The sequence below is a fragment of the Mycetomoellerius zeteki genome, unplaced genomic scaffold (assembly GCF_001594055.1).
Source record: "Mycetomoellerius zeteki isolate Tzet28-1 unplaced genomic scaffold, Tzet1.0 scaffold332, whole genome shotgun sequence".
In the NCBI taxonomy this organism is placed as follows: Eukaryota; Metazoa; Arthropoda; class Insecta; order Hymenoptera; family Formicidae; genus Mycetomoellerius; species Mycetomoellerius zeteki.
Genome location: NW_017257319.1, coordinates 660273 through 677327, shown reverse-complemented (window position 1 = coordinate 677327; position 17055 = coordinate 660273). Strand labels below are relative to the sequence as shown.

Genomic DNA, 17055 nt, shown 5'->3' with positions numbered 1-17055 from the left:
TATATCCCACCCCTATGGGATATAAGGCAAAAATGCAAGGGTTTCAAAAAGTTCATTTCTTAATACGAAAAATAAATATATATATATATATATTTCGGATTTCTATTCTTATTTTTTTCATAGTAGTAGACAGTACAAAGTTTTTACTGATATAGTTCGTTTACTTTAAACGTAGTAAATAATACTTAATAAATTAAGTTTTTGATAGGTGCGGCGTATATACCGGAGTTATATTCTGATGGTCCAAACAAAATTATTTTTAAATCCATATCTAGCTAAATTGTCAGATATTTCAGTAAAACCGTTCTTTTCGTGCAGAAATAAATGAACGTATTTATTGATAAAAGTGAAATATGAATGCGGATAACTATTTGCGATTAAAAAAAAAATTTTTAAATAAAAAAGTCTGAACTAATGAGGGATGAGCGCATAAACGCAATTATTTCGGGAATCATTAATTAATCTGTTTATTTTGAAAAAATTTGTGGTGCTCCGATTTAATTACATATTCGCACAATGATCGTATCATAACATATAGAATTTATGAATACAAAAAAGGAAAAAGAAATATAACTTATTGTTATGATTTATAAAATATATTAATAAACTAGTAGTCGAGAGCTCCTCATTAATATGTTTTAAATAAGCATGTCGCAGTTATATGATAAATATTCATTCGTAGAGGAAAGTCGCCAATACTGCCGTAGATATTCTAAAGAGGCACTTTTTTATTTCTTAATAACTAATTACTACACTTTATTAATACTGAAAAAAATTATTTGGATAATTAAAGTAAAAATTCTACAAATGCGAAAATAAAATTCTTATGATTTTCTTTTGCAAATTGCATAGTTCAAATAGTGGCTATATTATTGATAATATTACATCGTTTTATATGTTTTTAGTTTTCTAAATTAATTTTATTTATATTCTTTCTTTTTCATTTTTTTCCATAATATGGTTTTAAATATAAAATAGGGGTATAGCGTAAACCGGTGCACAGATCATAAGTAAATTTAATTTTTATAGTGTTGTGTTATAATGTCAAATAGTCGTATCGAAAGCAATTTTATATTTTAAAATAATTGTTAATGTGGCTCAATTAGAATAAATTAATAAATAAAAGAAGAGCAACGAGCCAATTATACTAAGATATTTAATAATTGTATATATACAAACGTTTCGACACCGATCGGGTCATTTTCAATGTAAAACAACAAACACTCTTACATAAATTATCGGAAAACTCAGTCAAATTATAATGTCCAATAAAAAGATCGGTTGTATTCATAATATGCGATCCATATGTAAAAATATCAAAGGAGATCTCATCTCACTTTTCACAATTCTACAATCTCACAAATAAATAATAAATTAACATTGCGTTATAGTTTAAATTATCAATGTACATTTATAGTAAATTAAATTAAAATGCAAATTAAATAAAAAATATATACCTTAAATTGTCTTAATGATGTAAGTTAGACACCGAGAGGAAAACGCAATTAACAAAGTTATATTTAATAAAAAGTAAGCCATAATACAATTGGATGTAACATTTATACTCGACGATGTCAAGCGACGTTATAACAAAAAGGAAACAAGGAAATAGGAAAGATAATAGAAAGGGGACAAAGGACAATGTTAAGAGGGGGAAAGAGATTGGATAATGTTTAGATATGATTCTGGTAGAAATTCTGTGTCATTTTGTTTGTTTAGCCCATGCGTTTGTCGTTTTATGTGAACCATTTCCGATATCAATCTCTTATTAAAAGAAGCTTCTCTGTCTAAAATTTCAACATTGCCCCAGTCGAAATTGTGATTCTGGTCAATGCGGTGACTTGTGATCATTTTATATTTATAGGAAAACCTTCAAGAAAAGAAATTCACGTTACATGTTTGCATCTTGCAAAACAGCATAAAGTATGCATATATATGGATGAAAAACGTTTATAGAAATGAAAAGATTCTAGAAAATCTTATATATATTTACTCGTAGATATTTTGTGATGACTCCTATGAAAGAAAAAGAATAGAAATATGACCTTATTGCCTATTGCCCATTTTGTCGTTTGCTCATTTTTGCTTATCTTATGATAAAGTTAATTATTACAAAATTGCAAACAGTATTATTAGAATTGCTATATTATCTGATGGGAGGCACTTTTTAGTTTGTACTTATGTTTTTAAAGTTTTATAAAGACAAGTAGTATATCAGTATCGGTGACCTTCTTCTATTAATATATTCGTATTTCAATATTTCATAAGATTAAAATTGTCGCGTACGTAAGAGGAAAGTTTATTTATTTTTTTATAGAAAAAGCTCAAAACTGTCGCGACAATATGTATTTTTAAGCAGTTACAGAATTTGTATTTTAGGTGTGAATATCCTTGGGACTGATGTCAAAGTATCCCGATGTCAATAGAATACTTGTTACCCACCGATTCACGGCCGGCGGTGGGTATTAGCAATGTAAGTGAATTGCTCCCCGGGGTCTGCTTCTGCCACCCCCGACTAAATTTCCCCGTTCAAGGCAGGTCGAAATACCATATAACGCAGTTATCTTCCTGCTATTGGCCGGCCAAATTACGGCGAAGTGTCCACCGCATTGTTAGACAACGTAGCGCTGTCAGTATAGCCACCTTTTCCGAATTGACCTCTGTTAGGACTTTGCAAGCCAGCGTTGAATATGTTCGTGATAAGCGCCATTTCGAAGCGACAGTCGTGAGTTTGGTTATTAATTAAACGTCGTGTCTCGAGAGAGAGATTTGGAATGGAACGATGTGAACGATAATCGTAATAAAAAATTCAATGTCGAAAGTTTGCTCACGTGATTAGAACACGGCAGAGCTGATTACCGCTTTAATAGATGCTGTTAGAGGGAAACGTATCTTAAGTGGTAACGATAACCACGGCAAAGAATTGAATGGGAAAATGTCGACAGATAAAGTGCCACAGGCAATCGCGTTCAAGCGAGGCCGTCCCCGACGGATATCCGCGTTTACTTCATTGAGTGAAATTGCCTTTGAATTTCCTGTCGAACGGAAAAGCAATCAGACGGTTTAGAAACATAGAAACCTCAATTTTCGTAATGAAATAGACCAATATAACGTTCTTCTAGTAGATTTAACTTTATTTTTAGCGATTACAATGGCGCCAACAATCAACATTGAAATATTTATAACGAATTTTTTTCTTCGCTAAATTCTTTATTATAATCAACATTACAGTCTTTTCGATTAATTGCTTACATTTGTATCTTTATTTTGCTTTATTTCTTACTCTTTCTCTTCCTCTCATGCTCATCCCTATTTTACTATTCTTTATAATCTTATAATCCAGCAATGTGCGTCGTGTGTTGAACGAAAGAGAGTTTAAGTTCGGAGAATTAAATGAATAATAAAATGTAATCGGATTTTATGTCGGTTCTTCATGGAACGGGAAGAGCGCTAACTCAGAATCCATCAGACATAGCCGTTGGTCGATAGTCGCATTTGCTTTGCCGACGCAAAATGAGAGAAATTCATTGGTTAAAAGCCGTAGAAACGTAGCATATAGCGTAGCGACGGTATCGCCATCGTCGGACGTTGCGGAAAAATTGGAGTTAGTCCACGAAAGTTTCTCCCCCTGACACGATTGGCGACTCGTTTGTGTGCTGCTTTCGAAATTGCTCCGGGAATTTTGTTGAAGAAACACAATAGGAACCATTCCTCGGAAAGCCGAGCTTTGGCTAAGATCTTCAAGCCACTCCGCTATTCACTGAGAACGTTCGAGATTCTTTCTGATAAATCACATTACCGTAAAAGTTTTTGTTATTAAATGGATTACATCAGATAAAAAAATTAGATGTATTTGAATGCATCAAATGTCGAAAGATGTACGTATAGTACATATGTGTAATTCTAAGGGAATGCACTGCATATACATAAGTGATTTTGTTCAGAATTTTCGAAATTTCTTTGAGACGGAGTGCCGAATTTTCATATCTCTCGTAGCGGTACAGAAGTTTCCTCTATTATAGAGAATGGGAACGATCTGAGGTTCTCACTGTGATCATAGAATAATAGCAAACATGGATAAGATCAGATGTACACTCGAGTAACGCTGTATCATCAAGTTTTTGATCAAAAGTCCTTTCTTCTTATTCTTCTTTTGCCCAAGGATTTTGACTTCAGCAGAAGTCCAGTACTACGCGTTAGACAACTTAGAAGAGATGAAGAAGGGATTAAGTTTTCAGAAATTTCACAACGTTTTCAAGCTCAATTCGGTGACACATGCTTTTCAAATCTTAAGAGTATGAATGGTGTGCAGAAATCAAGAATGAAAAGGAAATCGGCGATTATTACTGAGCGATGACTCCAACACCAGGCCCAAAGACTTCTGTAGGCATAGCATCGTTACCAAAACGATAAAAATGTCAACGTGTAAAGGGAGAGTACTTGGAAAAAGAAATGTAAAAAGAAATCTAAATTAGGACTGTAACACATACAATTTTGTTATCATTACTGAAATTCCGGACGGAAGTTAAACTACTCATGTATATATTATACGGAAAGAACAGTTTTACTAAAATTTATCTAAAAATTTAGCTAAGTATAAATTTTAAAATAATTTTATTGAACTATTCAAAATAATTATATAAACGCTTAAGCATTGCTAACAAAGCTCCAAAATGTTATAAAACATTGTAACAAATTGTTTGAGCTGTATAATTATTTTGATCAAACAAAATTATTTTCAGATCTATATCTACTGAATTTTTAGATACTTCAGCATGATTTTTTCCGTGTAGAAATAAATTAGAATGTAAAATAAATCTTATTAAGGTCTATAAATGTGATTTATATGCCTTTACGACTGATAGTTTTCCTTTAAAATACTTCTCTTACCTCCTTTGCATCTTTCGAAACTTACTTACACGGCAAGTAGACAGCTGATTGATTGAAATGACGGTCGATCTGCTGCCGAATCCATGCTGTGCTTCCGCCCGTTCTCTCCGTTCGAAACTGTGTGTATGCTCAGCCGCTAACAGGGAAACTGCATTTCCGCGCAGCCGGCGGTCGAAACGATGAAAACTTTATTACTCACTACGGACGACGATAAAACGGATCTGGCTGTGGCCTGCAGCACACCGCTTCGCGAAAGATCCAGTAAATTTCCGGATCGCGGCGAATCGATGAAAAGTGAATACCCGACACCGCGCGTGGGATATCTAATATTTGGATATCATATAGACTTTTGTTGAGGTAACTGAATGAAACGATTGGAAAAGTAAGCGTGAATTATCGATGAATCCTGATTTTCCTCTCTCCATCCTTGCGCAAAAGATATAAGTTGTTCCAACAATCATAAATTATGTTATGCCGTGTTTTGATTAATAGAGTTATTTAAATGTTCTCGATAGATTTAAAAAATGATATTAAGTAATATTAAATATATATATATATATATATATATATACGCGTATACCTATTGTAAACTCTTTTATTTTGAAGGAATTTCAATTTGAGATTTGAAATCAAAATAATTTTAAAGAGATATGTGATTTGAAATTCTTAATAGCTAGAAATGTGAAATTATTGAAAATTAGGTTTTGAATTACGTTTCTCGAAGAAAAAATAGATTTTAAATTTATTGGATATTTATATATTTTAAATATATATGGATAATGGACGTAATTTCTAGAATATTTTACATTCTTGGATTTCGTTCGACAACTACCATTGTCCATGCATGAGAATATATTCAGCTGCATCAAATGTGCTATAACGGATTATTTTAGCATGAAACAGGTATTTAAAAAAGTTGACATGGAGGAAACGTGTTGCGTAATATTTCTCAAAGGAGATATTTTCAATATTGCTCTCACGAATCGGAATTTATAAAAAAATGCGGATATATGCTCAGAGAACACGGAGTGCGTTTATTTCTTCAATTTCTCTTCTCCCTTTTTCCATTTTACAAAACACGAATTGAATTCTATTTTTATTATATAACGGACGTTTTTGTTCTATTCTTTTTTTTTCTCTTCGGTAGATTGATTCGTACGGATCGCAGCATGTGCGTGACACAAATATAATAACCGTATATCTTGTTAAGTAATATTATATAGTTTTTTACATTTTCTAATAACAAGTCGCACGCAGCGCATTTTCGAAAGCACATTTAATATGACATATCCAGCGACAAAAATATAATCATATAGTGCATATTATATAAATAAAATGTAATACAATTGTAATATACACACATTTATATTAATTAAATTTACTCATTATTTTAATGCATAAAATGAACGTTCATAAAATTACCAGTATTCGACCTCATTTATTTTTTCAACTTTATTATATCTGATCTACGATGCTACAGTGGTCAGCAACTCGAGATTTTCTCGCGGAATATTTTCTAAAACGTTCACGCGAGACATGGCGTTATGTAAATTTTGTAAACCATAGGGAGCGCAACTCGTTTATGAGACATGACGCGACATGGAAGATCGAGTGCAATTGGAAATTGCGGACCGATGAAACATGAAACTGGCCGTGTCACGGTAGACATATAATATTTGAATATCGTACAAATGACTTGCACATTGTTCGGATAATCGAGACATCCGAGCGAAACCGTTCTGTACGTGGTCTATACGCGGATTACTATTCACGGCAGTCAGGGATTTTCGTTCTCTATTTCAGCCCGCAATAAACCGAACGAGCTCCCATCGACCAGATTTTTTCGATTGGTAAATGGTGAGACTGGATCGTGAAGTATTGCCCCAAATATTGCCAATTACTGTAAACGTTTTGTACGTTTTAAATCTTCACTTAAAGACTTGACTATTGAAAATATATCAAAATATGACATAATAAATAATTAATGCGAAGTTATTAAACAAGCTATTTAATTACTTGTATTGCTTAATTATTTTATGAAAATGTTTTAAAATATATTTATTTTTATCTTCCGACTGTGTAATATATCTAAAGAGATCTTGTTATTTTTCTATACACACGAAGGTTTTTGATATATCGAATATTGTTGACGATTCACGATGAGAGCGAATCAAAGGGATTTTTTTTATGTCTCCAACAGAAGAAAACGTTTCCTCACAAAGCTCTCTTCGTCTTGCTATATCAATTTTGTCTTCCAAAATGTCTTGCCTGACTTTCTCTTTCTCACGTCCATCCTACTTATGCGGTTTTTTGACATTCGATTTGAACATTGAAACTTTCAAAGATCTGAAAACGTTAATTTTTTTCTCGATTTTTGTATCGCTGCAGCCGAGAGGACGAGATGAGAATGGCAATTCCACAGGGAAATGCCTATCGCGGACGGAATGATAAAACATAAAAGTCTGATAAAGGAGATAAAACGTGTCCCCAATGTCATATAATGCGTTACCCCAATGTTATATAATGTGGAACGTTGCAATTTTTCTCCGCAGAAAATACTTACGAAATATAATCTAAAAAAAAAACAAACCGTAATAATCTTCCGCGCTTTTCGTAGATGATGAAGATAGTCACCGTGTATACCTAAACAATATATCATTTATGAGTTTTTCGAGATAATGTCGCCTTCAACCGGCTACAATCCGCTCCCGGCGAATGCGTGTTTCGTTGTTGCGATTTTTCATATGTTCTACAAAGAACATTTCGCGATTATGTTCCGCACGAAGAGGGAATGAATCCAGCTAATGTGTTTTTACTGACTATGACGCACTCCGACCTCCTGCGTCATGTGAGGCTGTGCTCTCGCGTTAATTTGCTCCAGATGAGAGGAAGATATTCCTCTCTAGAGGTGAGAATAAATGTATGTAACACTCCGGATATTAAGAATTCCTGACGAGAATTATGCAAATATTTTCATACTCCTGTCCACGTAGGTGTTGCGCAAATTCCCTCCACTGATTTTCTTTCCGAAAAAATACACATATACTACCCAAGTAGCAAAGCAGCGCTTGCAAAGCGCTAAAAAGGCGATTAATATGCGCTTTTTTAATGCTTTGTTAATGCTTTGTAAGCGCCGTGTGTTACTTGGGCAAATACTCTAAAAGATCTTAAAGGGTGATAGCTCACACAAATTTAAGACAAAAACTTATATGATCATTTGTTTGAAACGGCTTGGTTTCAAAGATACAAAGTGTCAAAGTTGAAGAAAACATTTGGTTTTTTCCAAACATTGCTTTTAGAGTATTTAGTATTCATTCTGTATCTAGTAAATCGATAATTGCAAAATATGTACTTTACACATTCTCTTTATTGAGAAATGATATTATTGAACAAATAGAAGTAGTACAATTTTCATTCTTAAAATATTTCTTTTTGTAGTGAAAACCTCTTTTATATTTTATCAACTAATATTTCGAGAAAAATATCCTGCTGTCAAAGAGAAGTGTACATGCTTCTACGGATCTTTGAAGAGCAAAGAGTTGTTCACTTTCAATGAAGTTTACAAGATAGTTCGCCTCGCTTACTGTATCTATTTTTTTCTTCTCAATAGATCCGAACATTATCGTTCTTCTGCGTCTCTCGCGGAGCATATTCTTCCCCGAGCGAGTTTAATATTACAAAACGGAATTGCAGACGGTGCACCGGAAGTCGACCGGCCCAAGAAGGCTGTCTCCGATGCGCCATCGTCTCTATTCCTTCTGCATCCTGGATGATGCACCGGTGCCGGGGATTTGCAGTCGCAGCTGATACTGCCGCGCTGTCTCTGTTGCTGCTGCTCGGCAGCATATGAGACTCCGTATGACTCGCTGAAAAATGCAAAGTGCAACGCAGTGTCCTCCGAACACGACGCGATATCTGTCCGAAAGAAAACAATCCGTTACGATGCAAAATTATGCAGCGGCATGCTTTCGTGAAAATATAGATATTAAACCGTTGCGCTGGGGAAGCTCCTATACTTTCCGAGAGCCATTTCATAAAATGTCTGCAATGTAGATCCACCGAGACGAAGGTAAAATTTGCTTAACTTTCCGTGAGAGAAGTTTTACGATCAATCCTTCAATAAATAAAACTGTAAGGAAAGATGGATTATTATATAAATGTTTTTATATTATTTTTACGTCGATGTATCGTGTAATATTTAACGTAACGTTTTTACCTTTTCTTTTAGGATATAATTCAATTGAAATGTTGTTAAGTTTCGCTTTTTATTTGCAAAGATGAGATCGGACTTTTCGTGGAGAAACATTTGGTGTATAATATGTCTACCGAATATTCGTCGTTTCTTCCTTTTTGAAAGCCGTTTTAATATTATGTCCGTGCAGTCAACTCATATTAGTAAGTCGTAGCTCATTTCCGTAAATATCCTTAAATCTGATCGCGTTTATGTGGCGCAACCAGCAACGAGTTAAGGTTGTTCCGGGCATTTATAACTCGCTCCCCTTTCGTGATGCAAAATGATATAGGTAAAGGGTAGTTTACTGCCTGTGTTAACCACCAGAGAAGCAGCTACTTTTCCCATCGTAATCTTCACGTTATCTTCCTATTCCCGGTATTTGTATAAGCACAGTATATAAATAAACGCAGTAAATCACCCTATTTGCAAGCATTATACCTCTTCATTTAATTTTAAGCGTACATATCTTGGAGTTTGTGAATAACCTGTATATTTAAGTACAAAAATTAATTGCAGTTAATTGCGCTTCGATATTCATTCTGTTAACAGAATCGTGAGTTGCACCTCGTACGCTTTAACTTTTCCCCACGATAAATTTGACCGTTGGCGCGCGAATAAAAATACGCGACGCGACGTGATTAATTTACTCGTGCAACACACTGAGCTTTAAAAGCATTTGATACAAGGGGCACGTTCGAATGTCATCAAATATCGGATTTCTCCCATGTATCGATGTTATTGACTTTGTAGATAAAATTTCACGTGGCGTGGCTGTTGGCAAATGTAAACTCAAAACTACGCTATTCTGCTTGATGATTATTGGGGTTAAACATAATTAAAATTTTTGTTTCAGATCGAATAGCCGCCGCGTGGAATAGAGAGCTTCGAGGACTTTGAAATAGACATGTGCGTCAAGGATCAATTGGACGTTATTCGCCAATGACATAGGGTGAGTCAATATCGCATTGAATTTCTATTGGCGCACAGATTTTTTGTACACAATAAATCGTGTTTCGTACGTCGGTCATCATCGATTGATGTACTTATCGATAATATACTTGCTTTTCGACAATATTTCGTTTTCAGGCAAATACAGCCTTCACTGAAAAAAATGCATGTAATTTTACATGAAAATTACATGTTCATGACTGGAAAATTACTTAAATATGTTTGGAAATTTACAATTTCCAGTAAATTTCCAATCATATTTAAGTAATTTAGATAATTTTCCAATCATAAACATGTAGTTTCCATGTAAAATTACATGCATTTTTTTCAATGTTAGCAAAACGTATAAAAGCATCTCCACAAATTGACGTAAACGTTCTATATCTAATAAAAAGTAAATTTAAAAAGTTTTATTAAAATTTATTAAAAAGTAATATTTATTTTATTGAAAAATAAATTTTTTATTAAAAAGTAATATTTGTTTTAAAAAGTAATATTTGTTTTAGAACATTTTAATATTTTATATTTATAGTTTTCCTTTATTTTCCCATATTTGATTTTATTATCGCCTTTTATAAGAAATGCAATAAATTGAATGTGCTTTATACTTATGACTATGACTTGTATGAATGTATCTTTGATCATGATATGTATAATAATAAATTCTTTTTTGTATTTTATTAATTGTTTGACGATTCAAACGCGAAAGAATATAGCTAAAATTTTGCTATCAGCAATGCACAGAGTATACGTATGTATATTTTATATATTTCCGGGAGAATACGTGCGACATATATTTCTCTCAGCCCCATGCGATTTTCTGCCTTTTTCGATACAGTTGATCGTTTTCGAGGGAAATCGAGAAAAAGATAGTTACGAAAATTCAACGTGCAAAGGTAAAAGGGAATACATTCTAAACGTGGCACAATCGACATGCATTACGACGCGCGATCTGTTTGCGCGGCCATAAATGGCCACGCTGGCGCATGCCGGTGAATATAGTTTCTCAATAGTTTCTCAAACCATTAGGTGAAAGGTCCTCTTCTAGGAGAGACTCTCCCATCTCAATTTCGATCTCCCTTTTCATTAGATCTGATTAAAGCCGATACTTCTCTCGAGAACTCACGCGATATATTGAAAGAAAAGTCTAATAATGAACGGAAAGAACGAAAGTTCTTTGTTAAAGACTGTTTTGCTAAAGTATCTTGTTTAAAAAAATTTAGTTAGATCTGAAAATAATTTTGTTGGACCATGAAAATAATTAGCGAACTCAAGCACGATGAGTAAAGCTGTAAAAAGTTTTGACATTCTAGTAACCAGCTTGAGAGAGTGTCCTACATAATTATTTTAGTAGTTCAACAAAATTATTTCCGGATATATCTAACTAATAAATTTTTAGATATTTCAATAAAATCATTATTTTACTAGTTATTAAATGTACTTTATTTAGCGTATTGATAGAATAATTAAATGTAGTAAATATTACTAAACATAATGGTAACCAACCGTTTGATAATTCGAAAAAAGTAAGATAATATTTTGAAAAGTAAAATTAAGCTTAATTTTGATTATTAACCGAACATTTGATTGAAATTATTTCACCAAGCTCTGCATTATCTAGGCTTGATTATTATTACCAGATTTTTTTTCAGTGTACACGCGATGTATAATTATATACAATTTGTTTCGCTCATCGCCGTGCGTCCTCGTTGCCCCGCATGAAATATGAAAAGTGACCCCATTAAAGCTCGCCTTCTTCCGTGAAACGTCACAAGATTCCAGATCCTTTGTGTCGTCGTTAAACGGAATAACGGGTTGAATCGTCTCGTTAAGCGGTATTTCTGGCGATTTGAAAGCCCTTGTTGAAAAAGAGATCACGACGGCACACGCCGCGCTCTTGAAATTTCCAAAGATTCTTACAAGCGCAAATTCCAAAGAAATCTTGTAAGGATTTTAAGAAAACAATGCGCGTATAAAGACCTACAAATTATATTAAAAGGAAATAATAGTCTCGCGAGAAACGTGCGATATATTTAATATTCTTTTTAACAAGTGCCAGAATTGCAATATAATCGTCTGCTTCTTTCAGATTCTTTGCGCTCGATATGTCTCTAATGTGCTCGTTTATAATGCTGCGCGAATCGATATTATATATGTTTATCGCTCTCGTGCGCTATTTTCAGCTCGCTGCGGGTGCTGTGCAGATAACTAATTGGCCGAAATAACAGTCGCTAGCTGCACGTTATATCTCGCGGAGGGCCATTCGGGACTCGCCTTGGCGCGCTTCCACCGTGGAAATCGACGGGCAAAAGTGATTTATCGATTGAATTCTAATTTCCGGGTCTGCATAACTTTTATCTACGCCGCAGCGTAACGAATCGAATCGGACGACATAGAAGGCGCGTCGTGAATATTATCGTCGCACGACTGTGGGCATTCTTTTTTTACGGCGCTACGCCCCAATCCGTCCGCGAAATTTTTGGATAAAAAATAGCTTTTGCGTTGTTACATGCGGCAGCTTTCGACGTCGGACGCGCCGGTCGCAATTTGTTGCGAAAAGCGTCGTGACGCTAAATATTTCGCTTGTTAAAGCGACGAATAAAATTGTCGGGTAAATCCTAAATTTTCCACAGATGGTACCGAAATTGCACGCAATGACTATTTGTATGGGATAGTTTTTTCAGGAATTCTACATCGGCAGCTTTACAGTCGATAAAGGCGTACGTTGTCGCGATTTTTTCTGTCGCATTTTTCGTATGCCTTCCGCACGGGTAGACTTGTGACTCTTTTTTTTTTTATTCCATTTCCGATATCATTTGAACAAAAGCGATATTTTTCTCTATTTCCCCGCAACGTCATAGCGAAACACAAAGAGTGGCAGTTCTGGAATTCGTTTTCAATTTGCGGACGTCAACGGCCAAATTGGACGTAAAACTTCGCAATTGATTCATTCTTTGTCTACAGTGAATCTGATTTTATCGGAAACATGGTTCACTTGCAATATTCATTCTCTTCCAGTAAATTTTATACATACATAATTTTATACATGAAAATAAAAATAGAAGCGATGTTCTCGTATATCTTCAATACAGCTGTGTCTTTGTAATTTTTGTGACAAAATCATTCTTGTCAAAAGGACTTTATCAGATTTTGTTGAAAGCTATTTTGGGTCTAATCGAACTGAAAACTTTTTATCTACTAAACTATTCATTTTTTAATAACTAAATTTTAATACTTTTAAGACGTAAATATGAATAAAATATGAATCCATTTGCATTGTAAAGAAAACACATAGTTGTTTTTTTTAACAAAATACGTAAATTGCATAATCTTTTTTAAAAGCAACTATGACGTGTTTTCTTTACATCAATTGATTCATCTTATTATTCTGTGTAAATGCAAGTTTAAGGTTATCAACAAATGAATAATTTAATAGAAAAAGATACTTTTTAGTCCGATTAGATCCGAAATAGCAACTAGTGTTATAATAAAATCCGTCCATTTTTCATATGATTACTTATAGAAACTTTGGCTCAGCAGCTCCTAATTTACAAAATGTCACAACCAATTTGATCGAAACCACTTTTTCCATGTGATTAATGCGAGAACCTTTACTAATCAAACGTCAATTATCATTTAGTTGTAATAATAACGATAATTGTAATAACGATTGTGATAACGAAAATGGACGTTAATATTATTCAAAATATTATTCCGTTTCTATTCTTTCACCTATATACGTCAGTACATATCGGTGACCGCGATAGACATGGGATGTTAATCAAGAGAAGGACAAGCACAACAAACCTGCTGGCGCCGGTTTCTACCAATGTGCTCTCCGTCTCCGTCAACATAGTGCACTTGCACACGCGCGAATCTCACACAGACCTCCCGTCCGCCGCCGCTAAATTATAGACTGGCGTGTACATATTTTCTTCCATGCATATTGCATATGGATAACGAGGGACACCACCGCTACCGCCGTCGCCATCGCCCTCATTGAGCGTCGTTCCACGGAAGCAGCTACCGCGACGCGCAATATGTCACGATTCGCACGAGATCTCGCACATGTACAGGACTGTGTCACTCTGTCTCTCTCTCTCTCTCTCTCTCTCTCTCTCTCTCTCTCTCTCTCTCTCTCTCTCTCTCTCTTCCTCTTTCGACATTGAGTTGCTTCGAGTCCTTCGAGTATTCAGACGATCGTAGAGAAAAAGAGAGACAGAAAAAGAGAGACAGAAAAAGAGAGAGGGGGGAGTCGCTAAGAGAGAAAGATTTTTCCACCCAGGCTCCACTGACTTCCTTGGCTTCTCTTCAAGTCGAATCATCATCTCGAGAAAATTCTCCGCCTCCGTTCTTTCTATCCAGCGCGTGGTGAGTCGTTTTTGCTAAGCAGCCCCGGTCGTTCTTACGGAGTCGCGAGGCCAATTTCTAACAAAGGAAGTTTCACAACTGTCCGGAACCGATTTGATTCTCCATGAAATATGTTGTAAAACACGAAAATCTAAGAGAGAGAGACACGTATTTTTTTATACGTGCGCTAACTCATGTTTAAGGGGTGAAACAACCCTTTGAAAAAAAAAACGGTATTTTTCTTTTGAGGCGAATATCGTCGGAAGTATAAAACATAGAAAAAAATTTTTTAAACAAAAGTTGTACGGTTTCAAGAATAGGTACTTCAATGTTGTGAAAAACAAATTTTAATTTTTTTGTTTAACAATTGTTAACAAAAAATTAAAAAAAATTTTTTTTCACAACATTGAAATACTCCTGAACCGTACAACTTTTGTTAAAAAATTTTTTTTTCTATGTTTTATACTTCCGATGATATTCACTTCGAAAGAAAAATATCGTTTTTTTTTTCAAAGAAGTGTTTCATCCCTTATACATAAGTTAGCACGCGTATAAAAAAATACGTGTCTCATAAATTTTCGTGTTTTACAATATATTTCATGAAGAATCAAATCGGTTCCGGACAGTTGTGAAACTTCCCTTGCAAGTTACATTTAGAGAACTTTAAAACAGTAACGAAATCAAGTTAGAGAGAATGAATACGAGTGAGATCTTTGTGTTGGAAATTAGAATGCAATATAATCTATCGATTCTAAGGAAAGCTTTGATATTTATTTTGTTTTTTTTCTATATGGAAACTCGCTCAAAGTAATGAGTAATAAATAAAAAATTGACTTTGTCGTCTACTGATTACACGCGATTATGATTTATCGCTTCTTGATATCTTTTATATAAGACTTTTATGGCTCGAAATGTTAGCGTATTTCTCGTGATTAAAAAAGATAAAAGAGCTAGTTTTAAAAAATAATAAATAATAGATATTAAGGTCACTCATTTTGTATGAATGGATCTAACCATATTTTTACGAGAATACCATGAACGAAATTAGCGTAAAACATAATCTATCACAATTTTGCTTGATGATAAAATAACTGGTTGCGAACAGGGAAATTAATCATACAAGAGAAAGAAAGTAGTTCAAGTCAGATGTTCTTCTGAAGGAAACCTCCTCGTTTCTTTCATTTTCTACTCTAGCTTGTTACTGCAGCTCCACAGTTTTTGCGGGTACCTACTCTTCTTGCCACTTCATGGGGTTCTTTGCTGTCCGTCCCAGTCATCTTCCAAGTATACTCGAAGACATTGCTATTTGTAACCTACGTAGTTAGCGCTGGCGAAGTCTTAAACAAAAGCGAATTGCAAATTCCCGTGTTTCTAGCTCGGTAATTTGCGTGTCTGAAGGAAGTTTTCGATTGTTAACTTGATTGCGGCGAACTAATTTGATAGCGAGTAAACTAGAGAATGACGGCGAGTTAATTAATGAATTTAACAAGTATTTGCTGTTTTCGCATAGTTTATTTCTGTAGAAATAGCAAAGCCTTACAAAACGAAACCGTAGACCGTAGGTCGAATTAAAGTTTTCGCAACAATATGGTACGCGTTATTGAAATATATAAAAGAGCCCGTTGCAGTAAAGATATTCTTTAAAAGACAAGTTTTATCTCTCGATTTTCATTTGATTCGCGCAACAGCTGCCTCGGTTATTGTATACGCTTTATTAAAGCAAGTTATAAAGTTTATGAATACTATCGTCCATGGTATTGACTCCCGGAGAAATACGACTTTGATATACTTCCGGGGAGAAGATGAACCGGCGAGTTCGTAAATAATGAGAATTCCATTCGACGAAGTTGCCGTTCCTCTCTTCGGAATTCCTCTTTTCGCGTAAAGTGTAGCGTAGCTTACGAATGTTCGTAATCTAGCAAACCTCGCGTATATCCGGCAGATAATTCGAAGTTCAAACTATTTCTCCGGTTTTTCTCTTGCCCCCCTGAGGGTACCGCTCAGTTCCCTCCCGTCTTTGCTTTCTTCGTCTTTTTCTTTCACTTTCGCGCGTTTGCATTTTTCACGACGCGAGCGAATTCACCGTTGAATTCCTCGCTCGAAATCTCACCGGCAGCTTTATACAGTCGTGGAAACCGTGGAAAGGGTAATGCATTTCCGTGCGTGGCAGAAGTGTTCCCCGATTGCACAAAGCAGATTGCATAATCAAGCCGAGACTTAGTTATAAATAAGTCGAAAAAGAAACCTCATTCGAGAGCAGGGTACGCGCGAGGATTGCTTCGAGCGATTTCATATATCATAAACCGTTGAAGTGAAATTATTCCCGAGCAGCTAACACAATTGCGGTTACCATAATTTTACACCGCGAATTGACTTCATGTGTTCAAGTATCAATTGGTCTGCGATACAATGAAAATTTATGGCGCGTCAAATCGCCACATGAATATGAATTACCGAAAATAGGTGAGCTTCTAATTTTCCATCGATGAAGAATAACACACGATAAATTAGCAGGATTGTTTATATACGGTTTATTGTTCGACATAGGACATATCGAAATCTATAATTCTCTCTTTGTATATACTGATTATTACAATAAATTAAATATTATCACATGCCTCATTTGTCGTATT

At 34.8% G+C, this 17055-nt stretch overlaps 1 protein-coding gene across 1 annotated transcript in view; it reads left to right on the top strand.

Annotated features, from left to right (window-relative positions):
- LOC108725260 (CD151 antigen) overlaps positions 1–17055 on the top strand; it is a 143017-nt gene that overhangs the window by 29463 nt on the left and 96499 nt on the right. The window contains exon 2 of the mRNA XM_018452171.1: positions 9978–10073. The gene's annotated coding sequence lies outside the window, so the exon portion shown is untranslated. The remainder of the gene's footprint in view (positions 1–9977; positions 10074–17055) is intronic.